Source organism: Primulina tabacum, chromosome 10, assembly GCF_025594145.1.
Source record: "Primulina tabacum isolate GXHZ01 chromosome 10, ASM2559414v2, whole genome shotgun sequence".
Classification (NCBI taxonomy): domain Eukaryota; kingdom Viridiplantae; phylum Streptophyta; class Magnoliopsida; order Lamiales; family Gesneriaceae; genus Primulina; species Primulina tabacum.
Window position 1 is genome coordinate 40,039,224 of NC_134559.1, and position 12,935 is coordinate 40,052,158.

At 44.5% G+C, this 12,935-nt stretch overlaps 16 non-coding genes across 16 annotated transcripts; all 16 read left to right on the forward strand.

Annotated features, from left to right (window-relative positions):
* The first annotated feature begins 387 nt into the window (after nucleotides 1-387).
* Nucleotides 388-505, forward strand: LOC142508555 (5S ribosomal RNA). The gene has a single exon (XR_012806762.1). It is a non-coding gene; the product is annotated as a 5S ribosomal RNA (ribosomal RNA).
* A 671-nt stretch (nucleotides 506-1,176) lies between these two features.
* Nucleotides 1,177-1,297, forward strand: LOC142513581 (5S ribosomal RNA). The gene has a single exon (XR_012809520.1). It is a non-coding gene; the product is annotated as a 5S ribosomal RNA (ribosomal RNA).
* Nucleotides 1,298-1,979: 682 nt separating this feature from the next.
* On the forward strand, nucleotides 1,980-2,100 carry LOC142514987 (5S ribosomal RNA). The gene has a single exon (XR_012810856.1). It is a non-coding gene; the product is annotated as a 5S ribosomal RNA (ribosomal RNA).
* Nucleotides 2,101-2,784: 684 nt separating this feature from the next.
* On the forward strand, nucleotides 2,785-2,905 carry LOC142513978 (5S ribosomal RNA). Its single transcript, XR_012809896.1, has one exon. It is a non-coding gene; the product is annotated as a 5S ribosomal RNA (ribosomal RNA).
* Nucleotides 2,906-3,590: 685 nt separating this feature from the next.
* On the forward strand, nucleotides 3,591-3,709 carry LOC142511629 (5S ribosomal RNA). Its single transcript, XR_012808761.1, has one exon. It is a non-coding gene; the product is annotated as a 5S ribosomal RNA (ribosomal RNA).
* A 682-nt stretch (nucleotides 3,710-4,391) lies between these two features.
* On the forward strand, nucleotides 4,392-4,509 carry LOC142514243 (5S ribosomal RNA). The gene has a single exon (XR_012810146.1). It is a non-coding gene; the product is annotated as a 5S ribosomal RNA (ribosomal RNA).
* A 684-nt stretch (nucleotides 4,510-5,193) lies between these two features.
* On the forward strand, nucleotides 5,194-5,312 carry LOC142507657 (5S ribosomal RNA). Its single transcript, XR_012805908.1, has one exon. It is a non-coding gene; the product is annotated as a 5S ribosomal RNA (ribosomal RNA).
* A 685-nt stretch (nucleotides 5,313-5,997) lies between these two features.
* LOC142507332 (5S ribosomal RNA) lies at nucleotides 5,998-6,118 on the forward strand. The gene has a single exon (XR_012805592.1). It is a non-coding gene; the product is annotated as a 5S ribosomal RNA (ribosomal RNA).
* A 681-nt stretch (nucleotides 6,119-6,799) lies between these two features.
* LOC142516462 (5S ribosomal RNA) lies at nucleotides 6,800-6,917 on the forward strand. Its single transcript, XR_012812255.1, has one exon. It is a non-coding gene; the product is annotated as a 5S ribosomal RNA (ribosomal RNA).
* Nucleotides 6,918-7,598: 681 nt separating this feature from the next.
* On the forward strand, nucleotides 7,599-7,719 carry LOC142515082 (5S ribosomal RNA). Its single transcript, XR_012810944.1, has one exon. It is a non-coding gene; the product is annotated as a 5S ribosomal RNA (ribosomal RNA).
* A 682-nt stretch (nucleotides 7,720-8,401) lies between these two features.
* Nucleotides 8,402-8,520, forward strand: LOC142506934 (5S ribosomal RNA). The gene has a single exon (XR_012805205.1). It is a non-coding gene; the product is annotated as a 5S ribosomal RNA (ribosomal RNA).
* Nucleotides 8,521-9,202: 682 nt separating this feature from the next.
* LOC142514442 (5S ribosomal RNA) lies at nucleotides 9,203-9,323 on the forward strand. The gene has a single exon (XR_012810335.1). It is a non-coding gene; the product is annotated as a 5S ribosomal RNA (ribosomal RNA).
* Nucleotides 9,324-10,005: 682 nt separating this feature from the next.
* On the forward strand, nucleotides 10,006-10,123 carry LOC142516463 (5S ribosomal RNA). Its single transcript, XR_012812256.1, has one exon. It is a non-coding gene; the product is annotated as a 5S ribosomal RNA (ribosomal RNA).
* A 683-nt stretch (nucleotides 10,124-10,806) lies between these two features.
* LOC142506451 (5S ribosomal RNA) lies at nucleotides 10,807-10,927 on the forward strand. The gene has a single exon (XR_012804744.1). It is a non-coding gene; the product is annotated as a 5S ribosomal RNA (ribosomal RNA).
* Nucleotides 10,928-11,610: 683 nt separating this feature from the next.
* Nucleotides 11,611-11,729, forward strand: LOC142511744 (5S ribosomal RNA). The gene has a single exon (XR_012808772.1). It is a non-coding gene; the product is annotated as a 5S ribosomal RNA (ribosomal RNA).
* Nucleotides 11,730-12,410: 681 nt separating this feature from the next.
* Nucleotides 12,411-12,529, forward strand: LOC142511860 (5S ribosomal RNA). Its single transcript, XR_012808783.1, has one exon. It is a non-coding gene; the product is annotated as a 5S ribosomal RNA (ribosomal RNA).
* The last annotated feature ends 406 nt before the right edge of the window (nucleotides 12,530-12,935 follow it).

The following is a 12,935-nucleotide window of genomic DNA, read 5'->3' on the forward strand; positions in this document are numbered from 1 at the left end:
TCGAAATTCGATTCCGGTTCCTTTTATCGTATCCCAGGCATAATAATAGCTTTGCATTCCTACTTTCTCTTTCTTATTTTTTTTTCTATTTTCTGGGAACATTTATCGATTTTTGTTGTCGTGAGCCGGTTCTGCGGAAGGTGTATGACGCAAATTACTCCGGAGACAATAACTCATTAAAAACAATTATTTCGACTGTTTTATCCATAATTTACGTAAACGGTCGCGACACGAGGTCTTCCCCAAGGAGGTCACCCATCATAGCTCTGCCATCGCGCCAGAACGCTTAACTTCATGGTTATTATTGGCGAGAGCAGTGCGCCTTTGTCCATCGCGCCCGCTCCACACGTACTCAAGAGATATAAGATAAACATCCCACTCAATGTCGGGTGCGATCATACAAGCACTAATGCACCGGATCCCTTCAGAACTCCGAAGTTATACGTGCTTGGCGAGAGCAGTACTAGGATGGGTGACCCCTTGGGAAGTCCTCGTGTTGCACCTTTTTCGTGTTTTTCTATTTGTGATTACTTGTTGAAAGACGATTTTCGGCTCAAATCAAATCTCGATCGGGACCAGACAAGACAAGTGAAATGAAAGTAGCTCGGGCACTGCCGGATTCGGACAAAATTGTAGGCTAATTTGATTGTAAACGGGCAAACGGACGAGACTCATTACTACGCAAGAGATAACGAGATTTTAGCCGAATTCTTCTCTAAGACCCTCTAATTGCGATTTACCGCTTCTGTAAAGCTTTTGTTTCCTCGAAAAATCCTCTTAGGAAGTTCGAAATTCGATTCCGGTTCCATTTATCGTATCCTAAGAATAATATAGCTTTACATTCGTTATTTCCTTCTTCTTATTTTTTTTATTTTCTGCCAACATTTATCGATTTTTGTTGTCGTGAGCCGGTTCTGTGCGGAAGGGTATGACGCAGATTACTCTGGAGACGGTTAACTCATTAAAAACAATTATTTCGACTGTTTTATCTATAATTTACGTAAACGGTCGCGACACGAGGTCTTCCCAGGGAGGTCACCCATCCTAGCTCTGCCATCGCGCCAGAACGCTTAACTTCATGGTTATGATTGGGCGAGAGCAGTGCCGCGTGTTGTCCATCGCCGCCCGCTCCACACGTACTCGAGGGATATAAGAATAAACATCCCACTCAATGTCGGGTGCGATCATACCAGCACTAATGCACCGGATCCCATCAGAACTCCGAAGTTAAGCGTGCTTGGGCGAAAGAGCAGTACTAGGATGGGTGACCCCCTGGGAAGTCCTCGTGTTGCACCCCTTTTCGTGTTTTTCTATTTTCTGATTACTTGTTGACAGACGAGTTTCGGCTCAAATCATCTGAATCTCGATCGGACCAGATAAGACATGTGAAATGAAAGTAGCTCGGGCACTGCCGGATTTGGACAAAATTGTAGGCTAATTTGATTGTAAACGGGCAAACGGACGAGACTCATTACTACGCAATGAGCTGACGAGATTTTAGCCGAATTCCTTCTCTAAGACCCTCTAATTTGCGATTTACCGCTTCTGTTAAGCTTTCGTTTCCTCGAGAAATCCGCTTAGGAAGTTCGAAATTCGATTCGGTTCCATTTTATCGTATCCTAAGCATAATAATAGCTTTACATTCGTTATTTCCTTCTTCTTATTTTTTTTTCTATTTCTGGGAACATTTATCGATTTTTGTGTCGTGAGCCGGTTCTGTGCGGAAGGGTATGACGCAGATTACTCCGGAGACGGTCAACTCATTAAAAACAATTATTTCGACTGTTTTATCCATAATTTACGTAAACGGTCGCGACACGAGGTCTTCCCAGGGAGGTCACCCATCCTAGCTCTGCCATCGCGCCTAGAACGCTTAACTTCATGGTTATGATTGGGCGAGAGCAGTGCCGCGTGTTGTCCATCGCCGCCCGCTCCACACGTACTCGAGGGATATAAGAATAAACATCCCACTCAATGTCGGGTGCGATCATACCAGCACTAATGCACCGGATCCCATCAGAACTCCGAAGTTAAGCGTGCTTGGGCGAAAGCACAGTACTAGGATGGGTGACTTCCTGGGAAGTCCTCGTGTTGCACCCCTTTTGGTGTTTTTCTATTTTTGATTACTTGTTGACAGATAAGTTTCGGCTCAAATAATCTGAATCTCGATCGGGAACCAGATAAGACAGTGTGAAATGAAAGTAGCTCGGGCACTGCCGGATTTGGACAAATTGTAGGCTAATTTGATTGTAAACGGGCAAACGGACGAGACTCATTACTACGCAATGAGCTGACGAGATTTTAGCCGAATTCCTTCTCTAAGACCCTCTAATTTGCGATTTACCGCTTCTGTTAAGCTTTCGTTTTCTCGAGAAATCCGCTTAGGAAGTTCGAAATTCGATTCCGGTTCCATTTTATCGTATCCGAGGCATAATAATAGCTTTACATTCGTTATTTCCTTCTTCTTATTTTTTTTCTATTTTCTGGGAACATTTATCGATTTTGTTGTCGTGAGCCGGTTCTGTACGGAAGGGTATGACGCAGATTACTCCGGAGACGGTTAACTCATTAAAAACAATTATTTCGACTGTTTTATCCATAATTTACAGTAAACGGTCGCGATACGAGGTCTTCCCAGGGAGGTCACCCATCCTAGCTCTGCCATCGCGCCAGAACGCTTAACTTCATGGTTATGATTGGGCGAGAGCAGTGCCGCGTGTTGTCCATCGCCGCCCGCTCCACACGTACTCGAGGGATATAAGAATAAACATCCCACTCAATGTCGGGTGCGATCATACCAGCACTAATGCACCGGATCCCATCAGAACTCCGAAGTTAAGCGTGCTTGGGCGAAAGCACAGTACTAGGATGGGTGACCCCCTGGGAAGTCCTCGTGTTGCACCCCTTTTCGTGTTTTTCTATTTTTGATTACTTGTTGACAGACGATTTTCGGCTCAAATCAACTGAATCTCGATCGGGACCAGATAAGACATGTGAAATGAAAGTAGCTCGGGCACTGCCGGATTTGGACAAAATTGTAGGCTAATTTGATTGTAAACGGGCAAACGGACGAGACTCATTACTACGCAATGAGCTGACGAGATTTTAGCCGAATTCCTTCTCTAAGACCCTCTAATTTGCGATTTACCGCTTCTGTTAAGCTTTCGTTTTCCTCGAGAAATCCGCTTAGGAAGTTCGAAATTCGATTCCGGTTCCATTTTATCGTATCCTAAGCATAATAATAGCTTTACATTCGTTATTTCCTTCTTCTTATTTTTTTTCTATTTTCTGGGAACATTTATCGATTTTTGTTGTCGTGAGCCGGTTCTGTGCGGAAGGGTATGACGCAGATTACTCCGGAGACGGTTAACTCATTAAAAACAATTATTTCGACTGTTTTATCCATAATTTACGTAAACGGTCGCGACACGAGGTCTTCCCAGGGAGGTCACCCATCCTAGCTCTGCCATCGCGCCTAGAACGCTTAACTTCATGGTTATGATTGGGCGAGAGCAGTGCCGCGTGTTGTCCATCGCCGCCCGCTCCACACGTACTCGAGGGATATAAGAATAAACATCCCACTCAATGTCGGGTGCGATCATACCAGCACTAATGCACCGGATCCCATCAGAACTCCGAAGTTAAGCGTGCTTGGGCGAGAGCAGTACTAGGATGGGTGACCCCCTGGGAAGTCCTCGTGTTGCACCCCTTTTCGTGTTTTTCTATTTCTGATTACTTGTTGACAGACGATTTTCGGCTCAAATCATCTGAATCTCGATCGGACCAGATAAGACATGTGAAATGAAAGTAGCTCGGGCACTGCCGGATTTGGACAAAATTGTAGGCTAATTTGATTGTAAACGGGCAAACGGACGAGACTCATTACTACGCAATGAGCTGACGAGATTTTAGCCGAATTCCTTCTCTAAGACCCTCTAATTTGCGATTTACCGCTTCTGTTAAGCTTTCGTTTCCTCGAGAAATCCGCTTAGGAAGTTCGAAATTCGATTCTGGTTCCATTTTATCGTATCCCAAGAATAATAATAGCTTTACATTCGTTATTTCCTTCTTCTTATTTTTTTTTCTATTTTCTGGGAACATTTATCGATTTTTGTTGTCGTGAGCCGGTTCTGTGCGGAAGGGTATGACGCAGATTACACCGGAGACGGTTAACTCATTAAAATAATTATTTCGACTGTTTTATCCATAATTTACGTAAACGGTCGCGACACGAGGTCTTCCCAGGGAGGTCACCCATCCTAGCTCTGCCATCGCGCCAGAACGCTTAACTTCATGGTTATGATTGGGCGAGAGCAGTGCCGCGTGTTGTCCATCGCCGCCCGCTCCACACGTACTCGAGGGATATAAGAATAAACATCCCACTCAATGTCGGGTGCGATCATACCAGCACTAATGCACCGGATCCCATCAAACTCCGAAGTTAAGCGTGCTTGGGCGAGAGCAGTACTAGGATGGGTGACCCCCTGGGAAGTCCTCGTGTTGCACCCCTTTTCGTGTTTTTCTATTTCTGATTACTTGTTGACAGACGAGTTTCGGCTCAAATCATCTGAATCTCGATCAGGACCAGATAAGACATGTGAAATGAAAGTAGCTCGGGCACTGCCGGATTTGGACAAAATTGTAGGCTAATTTGATTGTAAACGGGCAAACGGACGAGACTCATTACTACGCAATGAGCTGACGAGATTTTAGCCGAATTCCTTCTCTAAGACCCTCTAATTTGCGATTTACCGCTTCTGTTAAGCTTTCGTTTCCTCGAGAAATCCGCTTAGGAAGTTCGAAATTCGATTCTGGTTCCATTTTATCGTATCCCAAGAATAATAATAGCTTTACATTCGTTATTTCCTTCTTCTTATTTTTTTTTCTATTTTCTGGGAACATTTATCGATTTTTGTTGTCGTGAGCCGGTTCTGTGCGGAAGGGTATGATGCAGATTACACCGGAGACGGTTAACTCATTAAAAACAATTATTTCGACTGTTTTATCCATAATTTAAGTAAACGGTCGCGACACGAGGTCTTCCCAGGGAGGTCACCCATCCTAGCTCTGCCATCGCGCCAGAACGCTTAACTTCATGGTTATGATTGGGCGAGAGCAGTGCCGCGTGTTGTCCATCGCCGCCCGCTCCACACGTACTCGAGGGATATAAGAATAAACATCCCACTCAATGTCTGGTGCGATCATACCAGCACTAATGCACCGGATCCCATCAGAACTCCGAAGTTAAGCGTGCTTGGGCGAGAGCAGTACTAGGATGGGTGACCCCCTGGGAAGTCCTCGTGTTGCACCCCTTTTTCGTGTTTTTCTATTTCTGATTACTTGTTGACAGACGAGTTTCGGCTCAAATCATCTGAATCTCGATCAGACCAGATAAGACATGTGAAATGAAAGTAGCTCGGGCACTGCCGGATTTGGACAAAATTGTAGGCTAATTTGATTGTAAACGGGCAAACGGACGAGACTCATTACTACGCAATGAGCTGACGAGATTTTATCCGAATTCCTTCTCTAAGACCCTCTAATTTGCGATTTACCGCTTTGTTAAGCTTTCGTTTCCTCGAGAAATCCGCCTTAGGAAGTTCGAAATTCGATTCCGGTTCCATTTTATCGTATCCGAAGGCATAATAATAGCTTTACATTCGTTATTTCCTTCTTCTTATTTTTTTTCTATTTTACTGGGAACATTTATCGATTTTTGTTGTCGTGAGCCGGTTCTGTGCGGAAGGGTATGACGCAGATTACTCCGGAGATGGTTAACTCATGAAAAACAATTATTTCGACTGTTTTATCCATAATTTACATAAACGGTCGCGATACGAGGTCTTCCCAGGGAGGTCACCCATCCTAGCTCTGCCATCGCGCCAGAACGCTTAACTTCATGGTTATGATTGGGCGAGAGCAGGGCCGCGTGTAGTCCATCGCCGCCCGCTCCACACGTACTTGAGGGATATAAGAATAGACATCCCACTCAATGTCGGGTGCGATCATACAAGCACTAATGCATCGGATCCCATCAGAACTCCGAAGTTAAGCGTGCTTGGGCGAAAGCGCAGTACTAGGATGGGTGACCCCCTGGGAAGTCCTCGTGTTGCACCCCTTTTCGTGTTTTTCTATTTTTGATTACTTGTTGACAGACGATTTTCGGCTCAAATCATCTGAATCTCGATCCGACAAGATAAGACATGTTAAATGAAAGTAGCTCGGGCACTGCCGGATTTGAACAAAATTGTAGGCTAATTTGATTGTAAACGGGCAAATGGAGGAGACTCATTACTACGCAATGAGCTGACGAGATTTTATCCGAATTCCTTCTCTAAGACCTTCTAATTTGCGATTTACCGCTTCTGTTAAGCTATCTTTTCCTAGAGAAAGCCGCTTAGAAAGTTCGAAATTCGATTCCGGTTCCATTTTATCGTATCCTAAGCATAATAATTGCTTTACATTCTTTATTTCCTTCTTCTTATTTTTTTTCTATTTTATGGGAACATTTATTCATTTTTGTTGTCGTGAGCCGGTTCTGTGTGGAAGGGTATGACGCAGATTACTCCGGAGACGGTTAACTCATTAAAAACAATATTTCGACTGTTTTATCCATAATTTAAGTAAACGGTCGCGACACGAGGTTTTCCCAGGGAGGTCACCCATCCTAGCTCTGCCATCGCGCTAGAACGCTTAACTTCATGGTTATGATTGGGCGAGAGTAGTGCCGCGTGTTGTCCATCGCCTCCCGCTCCACACGTACTCGAGGGATATAAGAATAAACATCCCACTCAATGTCTGGTGCGATCATACCAGCACTAATGCACCGGATCCCATCAGAACTCCGAAGTTAAGGTGCTTGGGCGAGAGCAGTACTAGGATGGGTAACCCCCTCGGAAGTCCTCGTGTTGCACCCCTTTTCGTGTTTTTCTATTTTTGATTACTTGTTGACATACGATTTTCGGCTCAAATCATCTGAATCTCGATCGGGACCAGTTAAGACATGTGAAATGAAAGTAGCTCGGGCACTGCCGGATTTGGACAAAATTGTAGGCTAATTTGATTGTAAATGGGCAAACGGACGAGACTCATTACTACGCAATAAGCTGACGAGATTTTAGCCGAATTCCTTCTCTAAGACCCTCTAATTTGCGATTTATCGCTTTGTTCAGCTTTCGTTTCCTCGATAAATCCGCCTAGGAAGTTCGAAATTCGATTCCGGTTCCATTTTATCGTCTCCCAGGCATAATAATAGCTTTACATTCGTTATTTCCTTCTTCTTATTTTTTTTCTATTTTCTGGGAACATTTATCGATTTTTGTTGTCGTGAGCCGGTTCTGTGCGGAAGGGTATGACGCAGATTACTCCGGAGACGGTTAACTCATTAAAAACAATTATTTCGACTGTTTTATCCATAATTTACGTAAACGGTCGCGACACGAGGTCTTCCCAGGGAGGTCACCCATCCTAGCTCTGCCATCGCGCCAGAACGCTTAACTTCATGGTTATGATTGGGCGAGAGTAGTGCCGCGTGTTGTCCATCGCCGCCCGCTCCACACGTACTCGAGGGATATAAGAATAACATCCCACTCAATGTCGGGTGCGATCATACCAGCACTAATGCACCGGATCCCATCAGAACTCCGAAGTTAAGTGTGCTTGGGCGAAAGCGCAGTACTAGGATGGGTGACCCCCTGGGAAGTCCTCGTGTTGCACCCCTTTTCGTGTTTTTCTATTTTTGATTACTTGTTGACATACGATTTTCGGCTCAAATCATCTGAATCTCGATCGGGACCAGATAAGACATGTGAAATGAAAGTAGCTCGGGCACTGCCGGATTTGGACAAAATTGTAGGCTAATTTGATTGTAAACGGGCAAACGGACGAGACTCATTACTACGCAATGAGCTGACGAGATTTTAGCCGAATTCATTCTCTAAGACCCTCTAATTTGCGATTTACCGCTTCTGTTAAGCTTTCGTTTCCTCGAGAAATCCGCTTAGGAAGTTCGAAATTCGATTCCGGTTCCATTTTATCGTATCCCAGGCATAATAATAGCTTTACATTCGTTATTTCCTTCTTCTTATTTTTTTTCTATTTTCTGGGAACATTTATCGATTTTTGTTGTCGTGAGCCGGTTCTGTGCGGAAGGGTATGACGCAGATTACTCCGGAGACGGTTAACTCATTAAAAACAATTATTTCGACTGTTTTATCCATAATTTACGTAAACGGTCGCGACACGAGGTCTTCCCAGGGAGGTCACCCATCCTAGCTCTGCCATCGCGCAGAACGCTTAACTTCATGGTTATGATTGGGCGAGAGCAGTGCCGCGTGTTGTCCATCGCCGCCCGCTCCACACGTACTCGAGGGATATAAGAATAAACATCCCACTCAATGTCTGGTGCCATCATACCAGCACTAATGCACCGGATCCCATCAAAACTCCTAAGCTAAGCGTGCTTGGGCGAGAGCAGTACTAGGATGGGTGACCCCCTGGGAAGTCCTCGTGTTGCACCCTTTTTCGTGTTTTTCTATTTCTGATTACTTGTTGACAGACGAGTTTCGGCTCAAATCATCTGAATCTCGATCAAGACCAGATAAGACATGTGAAATGATAAGTAGCTCGGGCACTGCCGGATTTGGACAAAATTGTAGGCTAATTTGATTGTAAACGGGCAAACGGACGAGACCCATTACTACGCAATGAGCTGACGAGATTTTAGCCGAATTCTTTCTCTAAGACACTCTAATTTGAGATTTTTCGCTTCTGTTAAGCTTCTGTTTTCCTCGAGAAATCCGCTTAGAAGTTCGAAATTCGATTCGGTTCCATTTTATCGTATCAGAGCATAATAATAGCTTTACATTCGTTATTTCCTTCTTCTTATTTTTTTTCTATTTTCTGGGAACATTTATCGATTTTTGTTGTCGTGAGCCGGTTCTGTGCGGAAGGGTATGACGCAGATTACTCCGGAGACGGTTAACTCATTAAAAACAATTATTTCGACTGTTTTATCCATAATTTACGTAAACGGTCGCGACACGAGGTCTTCCCAGGGAGGTCACCCATCCTAGCTCTGCCATCGCGCCAGAACGCTTAACTTCATGGTTATGATTGGGCGAGAGCAGGGCCGCGTGTTGTCCATCGCCGCCCGCTCCACACGTACTCGAGGGATATAAGAATAAACATCCCACTCAATGTCGGGTGCGATCATACCAGCACTAATGCACCGGATCCCATCAGAACTCCGAAGTTAAGCGTGCTTGGGCGAAAGCGCAGTACTAGGATGGGTGACCCCCTGGGAAGTCCTCGTGTTGCACCCCTTTTCGTGTTTTTCTATTTTTGATTACTTGTTGACAGACGATTTTCGGCTCAAATCATCTGAATCTCGATCGGACCAGATAAGACATGTTAAATGAAAGTAGCTCGGGCACTGCCGATTTGAACAAAATTGTAGGCTAATTTGATTGTAAACGGGCAAACGGAGGAGACTCATTACTACGCAATGAGCTGACGAGATTTTATCCGAATTCCTTCTCTAAGACCCTTCTAATTTGCGATTTACCGCTTCTGTTAAGCTTATCTTTTCCTAGAGAAAGCCGCTTAGAAAGTTCGAAATTCGATTCCGGTTCCATTTTATCGTATCCTAAGCATAATAATTGCTTTACATTCGTTATTTCCTTCTTCTTATTTTTTTTCTATTTTATGGGAACATTTATTCATTTTTGTTGTCGTGAGCCGGTTCTGTGTGGAAGGGTATGACGCAGATTACTCCGGAGACGGTTAACTCATTAAAAACAATATTTCGACTGTTTTATCCATAATTTAAGTAAACGGTCGCGACACGAGGTTTTCCCAGGGAGGTCACCCATCCTAGCTCTGCCATCGCGCTAGAACGCTTAACTTCATGGTTATGATTGGGCGAGAGTAGTGCCGCGTGTTGTCCATCGCCTCCCGCTCCACACGTACTCGAGGGATATAAGAATAAACATCCCACTCAATGTCTGGTGCGATCATACCAGCACTAATGCACCGGATCCCATCAGAACTCCGAAGTTAAGGTGCTTGGGCGAGAGCAGTACTAGGATGGGTAACCCCCTCGGAAGTCCTCGTGTTGCACCCCTTTTCGTGTTTTTCTATTTTTGATTACTTGTTGACATACGATTTTCGGCTCAAATCATCTGAATCTCGATCGGGACCAGTTAAGACATGTGAAATGAAAGTAGCTCGGGCACTGCCGGATTTGGACAAAATTGTAGGCTAATTTGATTGTAAATGGGCAAACGGACGAGACTCATTACTACGCAATAAGCTGACGAGATTTTAGCCGAATTCCTTCTCTAAGACCCTCTAATTTGCGATTTATCGCTTTTGTTCAGCTTTCGTTTCCTCGATAAATCCGCCTAGGAAGTTCGAAATTCGATTCCGGTTCCATTTTATCGTCTCCCAGGCATAATAATAGTTTTACATTCGTTATTTCCTTCTTCTTATTTTTTTTCTATTTTCTGGGAACATTTATCGATTTTTGTTGTCGTGAGCCGGTTCTGTGCGGAAGGGTATGACGCAGATTACTCCAGTGACGGTGAACTCATTAAAAACAATTATTTCGACTGTTTTATCCATAATTTACGTAAACGGTCGCGACACGAGGTCTTCCCAGGGAGGTCACCCATCCTAGCTCTGCCATCGCGCCAGAACGCTTAACTTCATGGTTATGATTGGGCGAGAGTAGTGCCGCGTGTTGTCCATCGCCGCCCGCTCCACACGTACTCGAGGGATATAAGAATAGATATCCCACTCAATGTCCGGTGCGATCATACCAGCACTAATGCACCGGATCCCATCAGAACTCCGAAGTTAAGTGTGCTTGGGCGAAAGCGCAGTACTAGAATGGGTGACCCCCTGGGAAGTCCTCGTGTTGCACCCCTTTTCGTGTTTTTCTATTTTTGATTACTTGTTGACATACGATTTTCGGCTCAAATCATCTGAATCTCGATCGGGACCAGATAAGACATGTGAAATGAAAGTAGCTCGGGCAATGCCGGATTTGGACAAAATTGTAGGCTAATTTGATTGTAAACGGGCAAACGGACGAGACTCATTACTACGCAATGAGCTGACGAGATTTTAGCCGAATTCATTCTCTAAGACCCTCTAATTTGCAATTTACCGCTTCTGTTAAGCTTTCGTTTCCTCAATAAATCCGCTTAGAAAGTTTGAAATTCGATTCCGGTTCCATTTTATCGTATCCCAGGCATAATAATTGCTTTACATTCGTTATTTCCTTCTTCTTATTTTTTTTCTATTTTCTGGGAACATTTATCGATTTTTGTTGTCGTGAGCCGGTTCTGTGCGGAAGGGTATGACGCAGATTACTCCGGAGACGGTTAACTCATTAAAAACAATTATTTCGACTGTTTTATCCATAATTTACGTAAACGGTCGCGACACGAGGTCTTCCCAGGGAGGTCACCCATCCTAACTCTGCCATCGCGGCAGAACGCTTAACTTCATGGTTATGATTGGGCGAGAGCAGTGCCGCGTGTTGTCCATCGCCGCCCGCTCCACACGTCTTCGAGGGATATAAGAATAGACATCCCACTCAATGTCGGGTGCGATCATACCAGCACTAATGCACCGGATCCCATCAGAACTCCGAAGTTAAGCGTGCTTGGGCGAGAGCAGTACTAGGATGGGTGACCCCCTGGGAAGTCCTCGTGTTGCACCCCTTTTCGTGTTTTTCTATTTTGATTACTTGTTGACATACGATTTTCGGCTCAAATCATCTGAATCTCGATCGGGACCAGATAAGACATGTGAAATGAAAGTAGCTCGGCACTGCCGGATTTGGACAAAATTGTAGGCTAATTTGATTGTAAACGGGCAAACGGACGAGACTCATTACTACGCAATGAGCTGACGAGATTTTAGCCGAATTCCTTCTCTAAGACCCTCTAATTTGCGATTTACCGCTTCTGTTAAGCTTTCGTTTCCTCGAGAAATCCGCTTAGGAAGTTCGAAATTCGATTCCGGTTCCATTTATCGTATCCTAAGGCATAATAATAGCTTTACATTCGTTATTTCCTTCTTCTTATTTTTTTTCTATTTTCTGGGAACATTTATCGATTTTTGTTGTCGTGAGCCGGTTCTGTGCGGAAGGGTATGACGCAGATTACTCCGGAGACGGTTAACTCATTAAAAACAATTATTTCGACTGTTTTATCCATAATTTACGTAAACGGTCGCGACACGAGGTCTTCCAGGGAGGTCACCCATCCTAGCCTCTGCCATCGCGCCAGAACGCTTAACTTCATGGTTATGATTGGGCGAGAGCAGTGCCGCGTGTTGTCCATCGCCGCCCGCTCCACACGTACTCGAGGGATATAAGAATAAACATCCCACTCAATGTCGGGTGCGATCATACCAGCACTAATGCACCGGATCCCATCAGAACTCCGAAGTTAAGCGTGCTTGGGCGAGAGCAGTACTAGGATGGGTGACCCCCTGGGAAGTCCTCGTGTTGCACCCCTTTTCGTGTTTTTCTATTTTTGATTACTTGTTGACAGACGATTTTCGGCTCAAATCATCTGAATCTCGATCGGGACCAGATAAGACATGTGAAATGAAAGTAGCTCGGGCACTGCCGGATTTGGACAAAATTGTAGGCTAATTTGATTGTAAACGGGCAAACGGACGAGACTCATTACTACGCAATGAGCTGACGAGATTTTAGCCGAATTCCTTCTCTAAGACCCTCTAATTTGCGATTTACCGCTTCTGTTAAGCTTTCGTTTTCCTCGAGAAATCCGCTTAGGAAGTTCGAAATTCGATTCCGGTTCCATTTTATCGTATCCGAGGCATAATAATAGCTTTACATTCGTTATTTCCTTCTTCTTATTTTTTTTCTATTTTCTGGGAACATTTATCGATTTTTG